The sequence below is a fragment of the Lissotriton helveticus genome, chromosome 5_1 (genome assembly GCF_964261635.1).
Source record: "Lissotriton helveticus chromosome 5_1, aLisHel1.1, whole genome shotgun sequence".
NCBI classification, from domain to species: Eukaryota; Metazoa; Chordata; class Amphibia; order Caudata; family Salamandridae; genus Lissotriton; species Lissotriton helveticus.
Window position 1 is genome coordinate 300,184,284 of NC_136065.1, and position 17,162 is coordinate 300,201,445.

The 17,162-nt window shown below is 47.5% G+C and overlaps 1 protein-coding gene across 4 annotated transcripts in view; it reads right to left on the reverse strand.

The window, feature by feature from the left end:
- Positions 1–17,162, reverse strand: part of UBE4B (ubiquitination factor E4B) — a 1,139,522-nt gene that overhangs the window by 639,220 nt on the left and 483,140 nt on the right. The gene's annotated exons all lie outside the window — the stretch shown is intronic.

The window sequence follows — 17,162 nt, forward strand, 5'->3', positions numbered from 1 at the left end:
GCACGGCCTTTGGGGTGCTGATTGGCGGGTATGCTCCTCTTAAGGGGACTTCATTGCAGGGGCCTCTTTGACATTTCAGTTCTCCACGCCATGTCAGCATCGGCTTCCGGATGGTGTGTTCTTCGGCCGAGGTGAGGCCGCACTGACTACTTACCAGGTACTCTATTTGATATGTGAATGTGGCACTGGGATTTGTATACCGTTTGATTTCTTCCTGTGTTTGATGGTCACATCACTACTAGTGTCAGGCGGGGGTGGCACCGGCTCACCGAGCACCCCTAACATGGTTGGGAGGGCGACAGGCACTCTGACTAGTTGGGGTGTGGATAGTTTCAAGTCCGCGGGCAGGGAAGCAGGGAGGGGGGATGGATGGGGGGTGGGTGGGTCTGGGTTTCTACTGTTGTTATTGCATTGTCATTGTTTTCCTTGTGTTTTTTTTTGTTGATTTGCAGAGTCCTCTTCTGTCACATTGGTCAGGTCTCTAGATCCACTATAGGTCTTAAGCTGACTAGCGGTTTGCCCCGTGGGCTAACTGGTCCACTAGGGCCTTGTGAGCTTCCTCTTCCTCACTGTGGCGTTGCCTTCCCGCACTGGTATTTCCGTCAGCCCTACATTCACTTCTCCTTCCTGATGATTCCCTTAGTTCATAATGAAGATGCACCCCCGCTCTCGACCCCTCACGATCCTGTCCTGGAATGTTAACGGGCTGGGTCATAAGATTAAGAGAAGTGTGGTCCTCCAATACCTTCGTCGCCACTCCCCCGATATTGTCCTCTTACAGGAAACACACCTGGTGGGTAACACTTGCAGGGCTCTCCAACGAGGGGGCTATACATTATTAGTTCACGCGGGCTTCACCTCGGGATCCCGCGGCACGGGGATCCTAATTAAAAAGAGTCTGGCACTTACTGCTTCCAAGACGTGGGCTGACCCCCTGGGCCGCATTGCGACTGTCGAAGCTACATGGGAGGGCCGCCCGTTGAATCTGGTCTCCGTCTATATTCCACCTACACTCGTACAGGACTCCCTTAAAGAACTAGGCACTCGCATATTGGGCCTCCCCGTCGGTACATTACTGATCGGCGGTGATTTCAACCACACGATGTGCGATGACCTAGATCGCAGCCCTAAGCGTAGCTCTCATCGGTCGCGCTCCGACTTATTCGACTTTGCTCAGGCCATGGGGTTGGTAGACATGTGGCGCCACCAGAACCCGACTACAGCATATTTTACACATTATTCAAACGCACACAAAAGCATGTCCCGCATTGATTATTTGTTCTGCCCCACAGCTGATCTCGGCTTCTTCCTCCGACCACGAGGTCTTCCGCGAGGCATCTCCGATCACTCGCCCCTAAGTGTAGATCTGACCTACCATCGTCCATATACCCGGGGCCCTGTAGTTATTAGCCCCTGGCTTATGCAGATACCTGATATTAAAGACGCCCTCTTTGAACGTACCGAATTTTACTTCGCAGAAAATGTCGGCTCCGTTGACTCCGCGGTGATACTCTGGGAGGCATACTTGGCAGTCGTAAAGGGCGAGGCGCTGACACTGAAAACGGGCTACCTACGTAAACATAATGAACAGATCCTTCGGGCAGAATCGGACCTCGTCCATCTCGAAATGGCACACAACACCGCTCCCACTGTCGACACCGCTGCTTCCCTCCGTACACAACAACTGGCCTACCAAGCGCTGGCCCAGGAGAGGGCGCGAGCCCGCCTGCTACACTCGCGCCACCGAGTTTATGAATTCGGAGATACTGCTGGAAAAATGCTCGCTTGGCTTGAGCGCCGGGATCAGGGCTCTAGGTGGGTACCCTCCATCCTTAGGCCGGATGGGATCACAGTTAATGACCCGCAAGATATTGCGGAGGCTTTTGCAGACCACTTGGAGAAGGTGTATACTGCGGGTCCCTCCTACACACCAGAAGAATCTAGACAACTCCTGGCGGAGATGCGTCTTCCGCTTATTTCTGATGAAGATAGGGCAGCAGTGGACGCTGACATTACAGTGGAAGAACTTACGTCGGCACTATTTGCCGTTAACTCCGGCAAAGCTATGGGCCCAGATGGAGTCCCAATCGAATTCCTCAAAGGCATGGCCGGAGAGATTACCCCACATCTAAGAAATATGTTTCTGCGAAGTCGAGACGATGGTGTCCTCCCACTGGCTCAGCGGCTGGCCTCCATTGTTGTACTCCTCAAACCGAATAAACCACCCGATTGTTGCGGATCTTATCGACCTATCTCCTTGATTAGCGCAGAGGCGAAGGTCCTGGCTAAGATGTTGGCTACTCGTCTACTTCTAGTGCTCCCCTCCCTTATCCATGATGATCAATCTGGTTTTCTTCCAGGCCGCAACACAGCATTGAACCTGCGTAGAGTCAATAATGTCATGAGTCGTCAATCGGTTATCCAACAGGATGCGGCCATTTTATCCCTTGATGCTACAATGGCGTTTGATTCGATCGAATGGCCCTACCTCTTCGAGGTCCTAACCCGCTTTGGCTTTGGGCCCCAATTTATCAGCTGGGTACAGCTTTTATACACGGACCTCCTTGCCCAGGTTAGGGTCAACGACCACACTTCGCGCCAGTTTCGTCTCCATAGGGGCACCAGGCAGGGCTGCCCTCTATCCCCGTTACTCTTCGCTCTTACCCTCGAGCCCCTCGCGCATTGGGTCCGCACAGACGTCTCCATCAGGGGTCTCCAGTGGAGGGATGAAGTGGTGGACAAAATCTCCCTTTATGCCGACGACATCTTGATTTATGTGTCCTCACCACGGTCTTCCATCAACAGCCTGTTTCACGTCCTCACTAATTTTGGTAAATATTCGGGTTATTCCATTAACTGGACTAAATCCACGCTATATATGTTGCATGGCCCTCCTCCCCGACTGCCCCAGGGGTTCTCCATCGCGATAGCCACTGATGGCTTTCAATATCTTGGTATCTTCATCACACCTGACCCGAAGGTATTTCATGACCGGAATTTGCTAGGCCCCCTACGCAGACTCCACAGCGACGTTGCACATTGGCGATCCCCTCCCGCTGTCTCTTCCGGGCAGAGCGGGTCTGTTTAAAATGCTAGCTCTTCCGCGCTTTCTCTATGCCCTGCAAAACTGCCCCTTCTTGATCCCAGACTCTTATTTTCGCATGGTGGAGGGAGAGCTTCGTCTTCTACTGTGGGACGGTGGTGCCGCTCGGATTGCCCTGTCTAAACTTTTTCAGGGCTGGTACGACGGAGGCATTGCCCTGCCCAACCTCCACCTCTACTATTGGGCGTCACAGTTGGTGGCCGTCAACCATTGGATACACGGCTCACCCCTTAATCCGGCCTTCCTCCTTGATAGAATCCAAACTGGACGGGAGGGCTACTTGGGAGCCCTCTATAGCAAGCCCGCTAAACATAGATACGTCGGCCCTATGGCCCACACAGTTGCACTGTGGCACAAAGCCAATAAGAATCTGGGGTGGGCTGACACACTCACTAAAGCTACCCCCTTGTGGTCGTCACAACGCTTGGGATCCCTCTGCTTTTCCCAGGGATTCGGTAACTGGGACATGATAGGGATTTCTGAGGTGGGGAATCTGGTCCACAAAGGTTCTATTCTGTCTTTTAAGGCTCTCCAGACCAAGTACTCCTTGGCGTCCACTGAATTTTTTCGTTATCTGCAAATTTCTCATGCCATTCGGTCCGCCATTCCAGACCTCTCTTCGATTCCTCTTATTTCTCCCCTAGAAGACAGATTGTTATCAGAACCGCTCCCTGAGAAGGCTATCTCCTACACTTATCGGAAACTGTGTAATAACCTTCCCAACTCTTTCCTGTCACTGCGAGTCAAATGGGAAGCTGACCTGGGCCCCTTCGATGAGGAAGAATGGCGTTCGGCCCTCATGTCCCCTAGACAAGCGGCTATCTGCCATAGGTTTCGCCTGATACAACTGAAGGTGTTGCATAGGGCTTACATGTCTGCTCTTACTTTGGCAAAAATTGGACGGCGCCCTGACCCCTTGTGCCTGCGAGGCTGTAACTTACCTGGCACCTTCTTTCACATACTGTGGGACTGTCCAAGAATACAGGAGTTCTGGGGCCGCGTTCTCACGAAAATGAGCGACTCTTTGGGTAAACCATTGCCACCGCTGCCGAGACCATGTGTCCTCTCTGTCTGGGGTGCCAACGACCTTAATGTTCAAGAACTGCAATGGGCGACTCTGGGTTTTCTACTAGCCAAACGCTCCATTGCAATGAAGTGGGGTTCCCGAGATAGACCCTTAGTGGTGGGATGGGTGGCTGAGATGGATCGATGCATGATAGCGGAGAAGACTGTCTACAAGATACGGGGTTGCCCTAAGGTGTGGGACAGGAAGTGGGGGCACTGGAATGTATACAGAGGCGAACTGTGTGATTCTCCGTCTGCTGAACTGGCTATGTCACGTGCTGGACCGGTGGGAAGGATTCGACATTAATTATTGCTGCGTCCTTACTGTGATGTCCCTTCCTATTTGATACTACAAGTGTGTCTATTATTTGACTCTGCTTTTTTTTTTTTTTTTCATTTTCATTTTTATTTTATTTTCATGTTTCACTTCTGTGGTTGTTGTTGCTTTTATAATAGAAAATACTGAACAGTTGATTATACTGCCTTACGATCGCATCCCTGGTCTTATCACGTCTTGACCTGTACTTGCCGCCGAGCCTCCGGGATGTCGGCATGCGGGCTGTGTCCGATTCTGTGTTTCAGTGGCTACTATACGCTGCCGGCCCCAGGGTTGTAGGCAATCACCAGCTGTGTATACCATACCTATTGCAATAAAAACTGTTTAAATAAAAAATAAAATAAAAAGATAGCCAAACTCTAAGCCTTCAGGAGCCAGATTGAGTGACTGGGGTCTGGATGTCTTATGTCTCCATGGCTCTGTGTGAGAAGATTGGGTTTAAGACGTAGTTTCTGGCGAGGAACTACTGAGAGTTTCAATAGGGTTGTGAACCAAGGCTGACGTGCCCACATGGGAGCAACTAGGAATAGTGTCAGGGATGCTTGGGTAAGTTTCGGAACCACTAAAGGAATGAGTTGGAGAGGCGGAAAAGCGTAAGCAAATATCCCTGACCAATTCATCCATAGTGCATTGCCTTTGGACAATGGGTGTGGATACCTGGAAGCAAAGTTTGGGCATTTTGAGTTTTGGTATGTGGCGAACAGGTCTATGTGAGGGACTCCCCAATGTTGAAAGTATGGAAGGAGGACCAGAGGGTGCAGTTCCCATTCATGTATTTGCTGTCTCTGCCTGCTGAGGAGATCTGCAATCTCGTTGTTGACTCCAGGGAGTTTTTCCGATAGAAGATAAAGTTTGTGGTGAAGGGCCAACCTCCAGATGTCTTGGGCTAAGTGGGACAGTTGGAGAGAGTGTGCCCCCCCCCCCCCCCGTTTTTGTATGTAATACATGGCTGTCATGTTGTCTGTACGAATTAGGACAGTTTTGCCCTCTAGGTGAGTTTGAAACGCTTTGAGTGCTAGGAATATTGCAAGAAGCTCTAGGTGGTTGATGTGGAACAACTTCTGTTGTTGGCTCCACAAGCCTTGCACTGTGTGGTGTTGTAGATGAGCTCACCAGCCAGTGAAGGACGAGTCTGCTGTTAGTTCTGTCTGTGGAACCAGGTCTATGAACGGCCGTCCCTTTGATACATTCTGTGTGTTCCGCCACTGCAGAGAGCGAGGAGTACGGATGCTTACCAACACTAAATCGGTCAATAGACCTTGTGACTGGTTCCACTGACTGGCTAAGTATTCTTAAAGTGGACGCATGTGTAGTCTGGCATGGGGAACGATCATGATGCAGGATGACATCATTCCCAGTAGCGGCATGTAAGTTCGAGCTGGAATCCAATGGTTGGATTGAAAGCGGAATACTAACTCCTGAATATTTCGACTTCTGACTGAGCTGGGAAAAGTGAGAGTTTGAATATCTATTGTGGCTCCTAGGTAGTCCTTTGTATTGGTTGGTTGGAGATGTGACTTTGGCACATTGACTGTGAACCCTAGTTGATGCAGTAACTGAATTGTCCTGAAAGTGTGCTGCATACATTGTTGGTATGTGTTGGCTTTGATAAGCCAGACGTCTAAGTCATGGAAGACGTGAATTTTTTGTCTCCTTAGATGAGCAGCTACTACCGCCAGACACTTTGTGAAGACTCTGGGGGCAACGGTGACTCCGAATGGGAGTACCCTGAATTGATAGTGTTGACCCACTACCACAAACCTGAGGAATTTGTGATGAGCAGGGTGAACTGGTATATGAAAGTAGGTGTCTTTCACATCTAGAGTAGATAGAAAATCTCCTTTCTGTAGTAGAGGAAGTACCTGTTGAAGTGTCACCATGTGGAAATGGTCTGACTGAATGTACCGGTTGAGTTCACAGAGATCTAAAATTGGTCCGAGAGAACCGCATTTTCTGGAAATTAATAAATAAAAGGAGTATACGCCCAACCCGTATTGTTGGGGCGGCACAGGCTCTATAGCCCCTTTTTAGGTCTCGCGACCTATCGATGCGCGCATGCACATCGAGCGGAGCGAGAATTCAAGCGGCGAAAACATCATGAAACCACCAGCTTTTTGCTGGCGTTTTCATGGCGTTTTCATGCAGTTCATGTGAACCACGTGTTCAAACATGAACGTGCATCAGCCTCCCTCCATTTGCCGCACAGCACATCAAAGGGCTTCGCCCAGCGTGCGCTCTGCGGCTTCTCCTCCCCTAATTAGTCATTTTCGCCGCTCCCCTGCCCGCCGTCTCGCATTTCTCCTCCCCCCTCCCCTTCTCTGCCTTCCTTTCCCGGCGCACGCATTTAGCTTGTCTTTAAAACGTAAAAACCCTTAGCTACAGAAGCATTTCAATATTAATGTTTCCTACAATAGCACCCTGGAGATCATCATCACATGCACATTTTCTTATTAGCTACTATTTGCATATAACATGATGTTCATGACAGACAGACACTAGGAACTTTAGTGAAAACCAGCACACCAAAAGCACTTCATAAACAACGATGAATAAAGAAATCCACTCTATATGACGCAAATAACATGGGAAATACCAATGCTCAAATTAGAAGGTAGTAACGGCTACAGACACATGCACCCCAGCATAATGACTGAAATTCCCGAGAGAGAAGCAGATCTTGCCTGCTTGCGCACAATGGAATCACAGCTGACTAGGCACATCTTTTTCTGGAAGGCTCCATATGTTCAAGTGTTTTTACAGTTTTGCATTACAAGAGATTCGCCACCATCTACCAGCAGAAACAGGAAAACGTTTGCAACGATTGTAGAAACGTGCGAGGATTAATACTTAACCCAATCAAAGAGTAAAATCGAGTTAGCAATTCCCAACCTTCTTAAAAATAAAAACAACGTACAACCACAGGGACGGTTGCAAAATGGTGAACATGTTTACATCTCCATGCACTTAAAACATGTACATCGCTGACTTGGCATTAGAGAATTTTATTTTGTCACACTCTCAATCTTTAATTGCATTCACACAGTAAGGCGTTGTAGCATTCAAAAATTATATTGATCTTTGAACTGTAAAAATTGTACAGAATTCCTCTGGCTGTGCGCTACGGGATTTCTGTCATAAATGAAAAAGCCTCCTTTATCTATAGTCGGTTTCCAAACACGTGATTAAAATGCCACATAAACTGTTTCCTCAAAGCCCACGACAAAGCAGCTCTTAACAAACTCATGATTCCAGCAGACGAGTCTGCTGTACATATTTCAATTTAGCACGTGAACAAAGCTTCTGTCAACACATCAGTGGCAACATATACAAAGAAAACAAAAACAGAACTACACTAGAGCCTCCACAATGTAGCAGCTGCGGCCTTCGTAATGACCCTGCTCCTCCTGTAATGCAGTAAATGGGCCTTTCGAGTCATTAGTCTGAACAAGGCATCAAATCCACATAAGTATGCACCACAGATGAACGGCGCCTTTTCCTTTTGCAAGCATGGTATATAAAGTGTAGCACTGCCTCGTCAATGTAAAACCAAATTAGAAGAAAAAATGACTCCATGCAGCATTCTTCTCATTCAAGCGACGAGATTTAGCCACATACTTTACCTTTAACCGATTGCAAAACGTTATGGGCAAAGGTGAAGTTGCCTCATGATTCGAATACATAAACCACACATCAGAGACAAAACTTCAAACGTTGAAGTAACGATAGTTTCAACAGGAAACAGGTAAAGAAAAAAGAAAAAGTGGATGTTTTGCTCCATTATAAAGAGCTTATGTATTCCCAGAATAAAACGTACTACATCTATATGGATTACATGTTTGGGTACTCCTACTGCATAATATACAGCCGCATAAAACCTTTGACAGACATCCATGGAACACACTCAATATTTTATCGAAATGTAATAATAATTACAGCCCATTGCTTACTTAATTAATCTCTTCATGAACAATAAAACAACAAGCATTGGCATTGCCAATAGGTCTCGCTTGGGGACCTTATAAGTATTTAGTTTTGCAGCACAATATCCGATTATGCAACAAGGATATTGTGCTGCAAAACTAAATACTTATAAGGTCCCACAAGCGAGACCTATTGGCAATGCCAATGCTTGTTGAAGTAGAGACTAAACCTCTTGTTTGAGGTGGTGTAGATGGTCTGATGATAGTTTGTGGGGCTTTGGTGGAATATTTGGAGGTGTGTTGATAAATTCCAGGCAGTAACCAGAACAGATCATTTGGAGTACCTAATTGTCTGTTATTGATTGCCAGATTGGTGTAGAAAATCGGACAGTCTTCCTCTGACAGGTGTTGAGTAGTTGGGGGAAGTGGAGGCAAGACACTGCTTTGTGTTGGCGGGGGAGGTGCGCGTGTTTGAACCCAGGCCCCTGCCCATACCGTTGTTACCCCTGTAACCTCCCCTGAAATAACCACTAGATGAAGAGGGTTGGTTATTGCCCTTCTAGGTGGAGGTAGCCTCTGATGAGGTGTTCGTGGAATCTCCTCAGTAAAAGGAGCGTCGGCTACCTCAGTGTCTTTCTTCATTTTATCAAGTGAAGAATTTGCCACTGGGCCAAATAGTAGTTCTTTATCGAATGGGGTATTTAAAATGGAGGTTTGAACCTCAATTTTAAAACCAGATCTACAGAGCAAGGCATACCTTCTTAGAAGGACACTAGTGTTTATAGCTGTAGCAGCGGTGTCTGCAGCATCTAAAGAGCATCTTATTTGATTGTTCGCAATAAGTTGCCCTTCTTGAACCAGATCTTGTGCTTGTGATTAGTATTCCTGGGGTAAATATTGTATTGGTTCTTCCATTTCATCAGTCTGCACGGTCGTATCGCGCTAACAGTGCCCGAGTGTTGGAGATGCGCCAGAAATTGGCTGCTTGAGAAGCTACCCTTTTCCCAGAAGCGTCAATACGTTTTGATTACTTATCAGGAGGTGGAGCCTCTCCTGTTGTCTGGGAGTTGGCTCTTTTTCTTGCATTGGAAACAACCAGGGAGTCTAGTGCCAATTGTCCCCTTATATATGCTGGGTCAGATGGTGCTGGCTTGTACTTTTTATCCACTCCAGGGGTAAGAATACTGGGTCAATAAAAAGGTCATCTCAATGCCTGACCATCCCTTTAAGCATGGGTAGTGTATGTGGTGACTTCTGTGTGGTACTGAGGGTTTCAAAGAGGAAATCCTCTTCTAATGACTCCTTATGTAGCTGCACCCCATGGTAGTTGGTGGCTCTACCCAATAATTCAATGTAGCCTACACTACCATCTGGTGTAGAGGGTTTGGTAGGGTACAGGTCGGGATCATTGCTCGTGGGCGAATTGGTTTTATATTCGTCCCATGGGTATTGTAATGGCTGATCATTATCCCTATCCTGATCATCATCCACATCATCCTGTTTGTCAGGTGTATGTGATGGTGAATGTTCAGGTGAAATTTGTTGACGCTGAGGGGAAGGTGGTTATGAAGGAGGAATAGGAGGAGGAAGAGGAGGAGGTAAGTGTTAGTTCCAACAGATCTCTTCTTTAAAGGGATGTGATATTCTTCTCCTGCATCAGCCCTTCTTTTGAGAGTCACTTTAGTGGTGATATGGCCAGTCTGTGGATGCATATACAAAATATTTTATTTCGGAACCAGTTTTCCAAATGGGGCAATCGAAACTAGGCTTTGTAGTTTTCTGCATTTCTGTCTATTTTGACGCCAACATTTTCGGTGCCGGAGTCAAAACGCTTGCGCTTCCTCCTATGAAATCCACAATGCACTAGCACACAGAATCACCTGCGATTGTGTTTTCCCCAAGTGTAATCAATTGTGCAGAGATGCAAGGCACTGTGGCGTCTATGTGCTGGTAAGGAAATGCTACAGAGCTCAAATTAGGTATACCACCTATTCAGGAGGTTCTTTGGTGGCTTGCTTCTAGGAAGACAGGTAAAGCGCAAGTGAATTTACGGCACTACAAACTGCAAGCAGATTCTTATGTGCAGCTAATGGTTTCTATTTGCAGCATGTGCGGCTAGAGATCACATGTTGAGCACAGATTGAAAAGCAGATCTTTAAAGAAATAGTCTGCAAACAAAGGAATGAGACGCGTGTAATAAATTAATGAGTACAATATGGACAATCTGTGTTTCTTGGTGGACTTGAATAGCAAAAATATATAATGTTTGGTAAATATGTGAACTAAAGATCATTTGCAGCTTTGTAGATGTCTGCTATTGAGATATTGCCTTGGGAATGCATTGTAGATTCTTTCCTTTGAGGGTAATGTGCCCTAGGGGTTACATGAGTCCTGCATTTGGAATTGCCATAACTCTGCACAATGCATTTAATAATCGATTGTGCTAGTCAACAAAATGTTGTGTAGCTTTCCAGATAGCACAAGTGTTATCTACATAGAACATGCTAGCCCTTCTTACATCTGAAAGACATTTCAGCGCAAGACTATGACTCTTGGAAAAAGGATGGCAACTCAATAGATTGACTGATGTAGAAAGGCCAGACTACCTTTGGTGTAAAATGAAGATGTGGGCATAGCACTACCTTATCTTTGCAAAGTTGGTTGAAAGCTCCTCACCTCTCCGTAGGCAAGTGAAAGCATAATCCAAGACAAATTGTAAAGGGAAAGAAAGGAGGAAGGGGTGAAGCAAAATAAACAGCACTTACATTAATCTGACTAGGACTACAATGAGGTCCCTTGTGGAAGCCCACAATTTGTAAATGCAATGAAAAGTGCAGATTTTCTGAAACAAACTGTTGAAGTGCTATTTTTCTAGCAGTACATTTAGCAATTTAGCAGCAAAATGTTTCAATTTAGCAGCAGAAAATGCTCAAGTAGTGGGTCTCCTGGCTTCATTTTGAATGTCCATGTATTCTTGAGGCAGCTACAAATACCAGAATTCTGAGTCCATAGGTGTGAAATCCGAAGACTGCGTGACTAGATTGAAATGCAGTAGCTGGCAATGGCATCAACTTAGCCTTACTGGACACAAGGGTAGTGTTGCCTGTGAACTTGCTTGCCTAGGACTAAGCAATCCATTTCTGAATCAACTGTTTCTTTGAATTTTGTTACCTATTGACAAATAATCCCTTTCCTATTAGACATTGGGATCATTCTACCAGTAGAAAGGCTGTTATCGGGTTCTTAAGCAATGTCACTATTTCAGAATTATCTCAAGTTGCAACCCAAAGATTAGTACACACTGATTCAGACTCCAGCTCAAATGTTCAAGTCGGTCAAGCCTCTGAGTAATCTACTTGGGTGAAGGTGGATCCATATTTCTTTCGTGTATGCTTCATCCACTGGGATGGGCTCGCTACTCTATTCAGTGCTCATGACTATTGAGGAGATCTCCTGGAACAGAAGAAAATGTTACTTACCTGAAATAATAGCTCTCTTCCAAGGGAATCCTCATCAAAATCATAACTAACTCTCCCACATCTCTGGACAAGAGTACAGCAGGTTTCCTTTTTGCACCAGAAATTCTCTTGCTTCTGTGAAAATATACTGACCTGTCACCTTTAGGGCATGATGAGACATAAGAGGAAGAGCGAGGCAATTAAAGGGACAGTGCAGCAGGTTTCACTTATGTCTGTGGCATGCCCTTTATTCCTTTCTTTTTCCTTTTAAAAAAAGATTTCTATAGGATATGGCTAGTTACTTGTTGATACTATAACATAGTGACTAACTGGTTCAATATGATGATTTTTTTTTAATAATGAACAACAAATTAAATTTGACCATATTAACCTTTAATAGACTCCAAAGACAGATTTTCTATTTTTAAGCACACTTTTCTACTGAAAACTCTTGCACATATGACCATATGTACATTTAGATACATATACTTTTTGTAAAGCGCTCTGGGATTCTGAACATAGGCAGGATAATTCTCTTCACAAAACAACTTTATAAATGCTGTATCAAGAAATACCAATAGGAAAACTAATTATTTTTTTAGTCATTCCACCTTTCCCAAAAGAGATTTATCCTCAGACAGCTATGCATTTTGTTGTAAATGGAAGAAACATTTACTTCAAGAACTTGTCTTCCCATCAAGAATTCTACCAATGGAACTATATTTTTAGTTTCCTATATTTTAATTAACTATAATGGTCGTTATAGTTTAAATTTCTATAGGTCTACCACACGAAGGAGGCATAAGCACACTGTAGGAAAGTGGCTCTGTATTTACTGGACCAAAGTAAGGAACAGTGTGCACAGAGTCCACAGTCCCCAGAGGTATGGCAGAGGCTAAAGTTAAATATAACCTTACTCTCTAAAGTGGCATCTTGGTCGAGCAGTAAGGCAGTTTTAGAGGACGGTGTAAAGCAATTGTTGTACACACTCAGTCAGCAAATGGTCTCACACACTCAAGAACCGAACTCTAGGCCAATTGTTTTGTATCAAAAGATATAGTTGTTTTATTTTAGAACCAACAAGGTATCAAAATATACTTTCTCAGGATGAGTTACTTTAGTTAAATACTTTTCAAATAAGCAATAGACTTTTGGAATGCAATAGTTACAGTTTGTTGCAATTGGCAACAGAATTTCAACCACAATGCAACATTGAGCTCAATGGGAATTTCTAGTTAAATGCAATTAGTTACTGTGTAGATTACTTTTTTTTTTTTTTTAATTATTTTTATTGTTGCATCAGGCGGAACATGGGTGCAGGAGACAAAAACAATTCGGGGGAGCGTCAACATTCCGCTCTTCCCGATATTCTGCAACTTTTCAATGTCAGGTACATAGCTTTCATCGTGACGAACTTGTTTTTCATTTTCACCCCAAACTCCCTCCCCCCCCCCTTAACTCCTGATAAAGTCAGCAACTGAGAAGCCTCTATCAAAAGCCCCTCTTCCCGCCCTCCCACTCCCCTCCCTTTTCTGCAGCATACCCCCCTTTTCCGCCACCCCCCTCGACCCCCGAGTCTCTCGCATCCTCTAAGTCTTGACACAGTATATAGGTAAGTCAACGACCCAAACCCTCCAGAAACAACTATGTTGGATTCAGTGACAAACGTGCCTCCCCGGCTGTCTCCCCTGCCACCCGCCCATTCTCCCCGGACAGTCCTACTCCAGTCCATGGTAGCGCCTCCACTTAGTCCATATTTTTCGAAATTTCCGAGGGCACCCTCTAGCTTTGTAGGTCACTCTTTCCGCCGCCATATACATATCTAAGCCCCTCCTCCATTCATCCAGGTTGGGTTTCCCAGGCGCCCCCCACATTCGTGCTATGTCTCTTTTTGCTACTACCAAAGCCAGCAGCAGGAAAATGAGCAGGTATCGTGTGATGTCTACTTCCGTCGACATGCCCAAAAGCGCCAGTTTGGGATCCCTAGGAATCTCCACCTCCAATATCATACTCAGTTCCCTGAATACCTCACCCCAATATTCCTGTATCACTATGCAGCCCCAGATGATGTGGAAGAAATCGCCTGTCTGACGCTGGCATCGTATGCAAGAGGTGTCGGTCACCCTCCCCATCCGGGCAAGCCTCACTCTATCGAAGTAGGCCCTGTGAAGGATCTTAAACTGTATGAGGCGAAGCCTCGATTTTATGGCCACTTCCCTCGGGTGCATGAGTGCTAGTTCCCAATCCAGGTCCTCCATCGTGCCCACATCTGCCTCCCACCTCTCCCTGAGTGTCCGCAAGTCTCCCAACATATTATTTGTCAGTGTTTTGTATGTCATAGAGATTGCCCCCCTCTGTATCTGCTCCTGTAGTAATCGGCCCTCAAGTGGTGCAAACTGGGGTATGTCTGTGAGCGATATGTGCTGAGCTCCCCATGCATGTCTCAACTGCAAGTATTTATAGTATTGGGTGTTCTGGAGGCCAAAGTCCTGCTGTAGCGCCCGGAAAGTTTTAAGTTCCCCCTTTGCTATGACATCTCCCACCGTGGAGATGCCAATGTCATCCCACCTGTGGAATCCCTTCAGTTTATGTAGCTCTGTCAGCCATCTACACGACCATAGGGGTGTCTGTCGGGTGAGCCTTTCATGCCAGCCCATTCTAATTGTCGCTCTGCGCCACGCCGTCAGGGTGATCTTCGTCGCTGGTAGGAGCTGGCGGCCCCCTTTCCCACCATACAAGAAGTGTAATACCGTCTTGTTGCCCCATTTGGATCTCTCTAAAGCATAAGTGGGATGGTCAGCCGGGGCGTGTAACCAAGCATTGATCGGGGCAAGGTGTTCTGCCCAGTAATAGGCCTCCAGATTAGGCAGCGAGATACCCCCATTGTATTGGTGGCGCTGCAGGGTCGTGAGTGCCACCCGGGACTGCTTCCCCAGCCACAAGAAAGAGCGAAGGTCAGCATGGATTGTCCGCAGTGTCGCTTCTGGTAAGGGATAGTACTCATTTTGCAGGGCATATAAAAACTTTGGTAACAGGATCATTTTATACAGGGCGGCTCTGCCTAACATGGTGAGCGGTAGCGGTCTCCATCTATCCATCTCCGCCTTCGCTGCCACCACTACCCTATTTACGTTGTCTGCGTATGAGCGCCGCCTATCCCTGGTGATAAACACCCCCAAATACCGGAAGCCTTCCGTCGTGTGAATGAGCAACTCAGGCAGGCACTCCCCCCGCGGCTCACCTTGCGGGTCGTAGAGAATCGACTTATGCCAATTTATAGTGTGTCCGGCCACTGCCCCAAATTCGCCCAGTTCCTTGAAGAGGGCCGGGATCGTCCTAGCCGGGTCCGTCACATATAGCAGCACGTCATCGGCGTACAGGGAGATCTTCTCCTGGTCTGTTGCCGAGGCCCCCCAGTGAAAACCAGTCACCTCCTGATTGAGCCGGATACGGATCGCCAGGATCTCAATCGTAAGGGTAAAGAGGAGTGGGGACAGCGGGCACCCCTGACGTGTCCCCCGCTCTATCGCGAATTCTCTCGACATTCGCCCATTAATCCGCACTCTCGCCCTCGGGTTCGAGTAAAGAAGACTCACCCACTGTCGGAACTTGGGTCCAAACCCAAAACGCTCAAGCGTTCCCATCAGGAAGGGCCAGTGGACCGCATCGAATGCCTTCTCCGCGTCCAATGAGAGAAACCAGTGTGGCTCCCTTTTGTCACAGACTTCCTGGAGCCAGTTATGGGTGCGCCGCAGGTTAAGTTTAGTGGCCCTGTCCGGCAGGAACCCGGACTGGTCCGGGTGCACTAGGTCCGCTATGACCTGTCGGAGTCGTCGTGCCAAGATGGTGGCGAGGATTTTATTCTCACTGTTCAGAAGGGAAATAGGGCGATATGAAGAACAGTCCTCCCTGGGCTTGCCCTCCTTATGGATCGGGATTATGGTGGCCAGGGCCAGGTCCGGCGGGAGACCTCCGGAGTCAAACGCCCCCACATAAAGTGATTTCAAATGACGTGCCAGGAGGTCCCCCGTCCGTTTGAAAAACTCCGCCGGGAAGCCGTTAGGTCCCGGGGTTTTCCCAGGTTTCAGGACTGCCACTGCCTCCGTAATTTCTTCCAGGGATAGGTCGGCGTCCAGAGCCTCGCTATTTTCGGGGGTCAACTGCGGCACTTCCATATTACCCAGGAACGACTTTACCACCTCGCAATCCCCGAGGTCCCTAGCCTTGTAGAATTCTTCAAAATAGTTCGCAAAGGCCTCTGCTATCGCGACATCTGTTGATGCTCGTGCCGAGCCCGGGAGCCCAATCCAATCAACCCATCTGGCCGCTTGCTCCCGCCTGCTAAGCCATGCCATGAGTTTCCCGGATTTGTCGCCTACATCATACAGGCGATGAAGGGTGGCCAGCGCCTGCGTGCGCGCTTCGTCCGTGAGCAGTTCCCTGTATAGCCGTTGAGTGTCTAGCAGAATCCTTAGATGTCCCTCCCCCTTCGTCCTGTGGTATTCAGCTTCTTGAGTCAAGATGTTGGCCTCCTCCTGCGCTATTTCCTCAGTGCGTTTCCTTCTGGCCTCCCCCACCCTGGAGCTGAAGCGGTCTCTCAACACGGTTTTCATGGCTTCCCATAGCGTAACTCCCGATTGCACCGACCCCTCGTTTTCCGCCACAAAGACTTTGATATCCGCTCTAATTCCCCCTAGAATTCCAGGAGTCTGGAGATCCCACGGCGACATACGCCACTGTGCCTTTCCACTCCCCCTACCACGTCCTATATGTACAAACAGCGGGGAATGGTCCGAGACACCCCTCGCCCTATATTCTGCCAAGTCCCCCGTCGAGAGTTCCTGCCTCGTAGTGAATATATAGTCCAATCTAGAAAAAACCTTGTGGGCCCCTGAGTAAAAGGAGTAGGCTGCCTGTACAGGATGGAGCCACCGCCACACATCAGTGAGACCAATCGCGTCCATTCTACGGGCCAAAGCAGTCACTGCCGTCACTGCGTGAGAGTCCCCCGATCTATCACTGGTCGTGCACATCACATCGTTGAAGTCCCCTCCCATAATCTGTGTCGTGTCAGCAGTGGCTAGCAGTATGTTCGTGATCTCCTGCATCGTCCGGTTTTGTAATTTGGGTGGAGCATATACTGACAGCAGCGTGTACCTGCGCCTCCTCCATGTCCCCTGTACCCCTGCAAACGTGCCCTGCGGGTCCAGCCATGTGTGTGTCACCGTGAATGGCGTCGTATTCCTTATGAGTATTGCTGTGCCCCGTGAGCCCGTCGT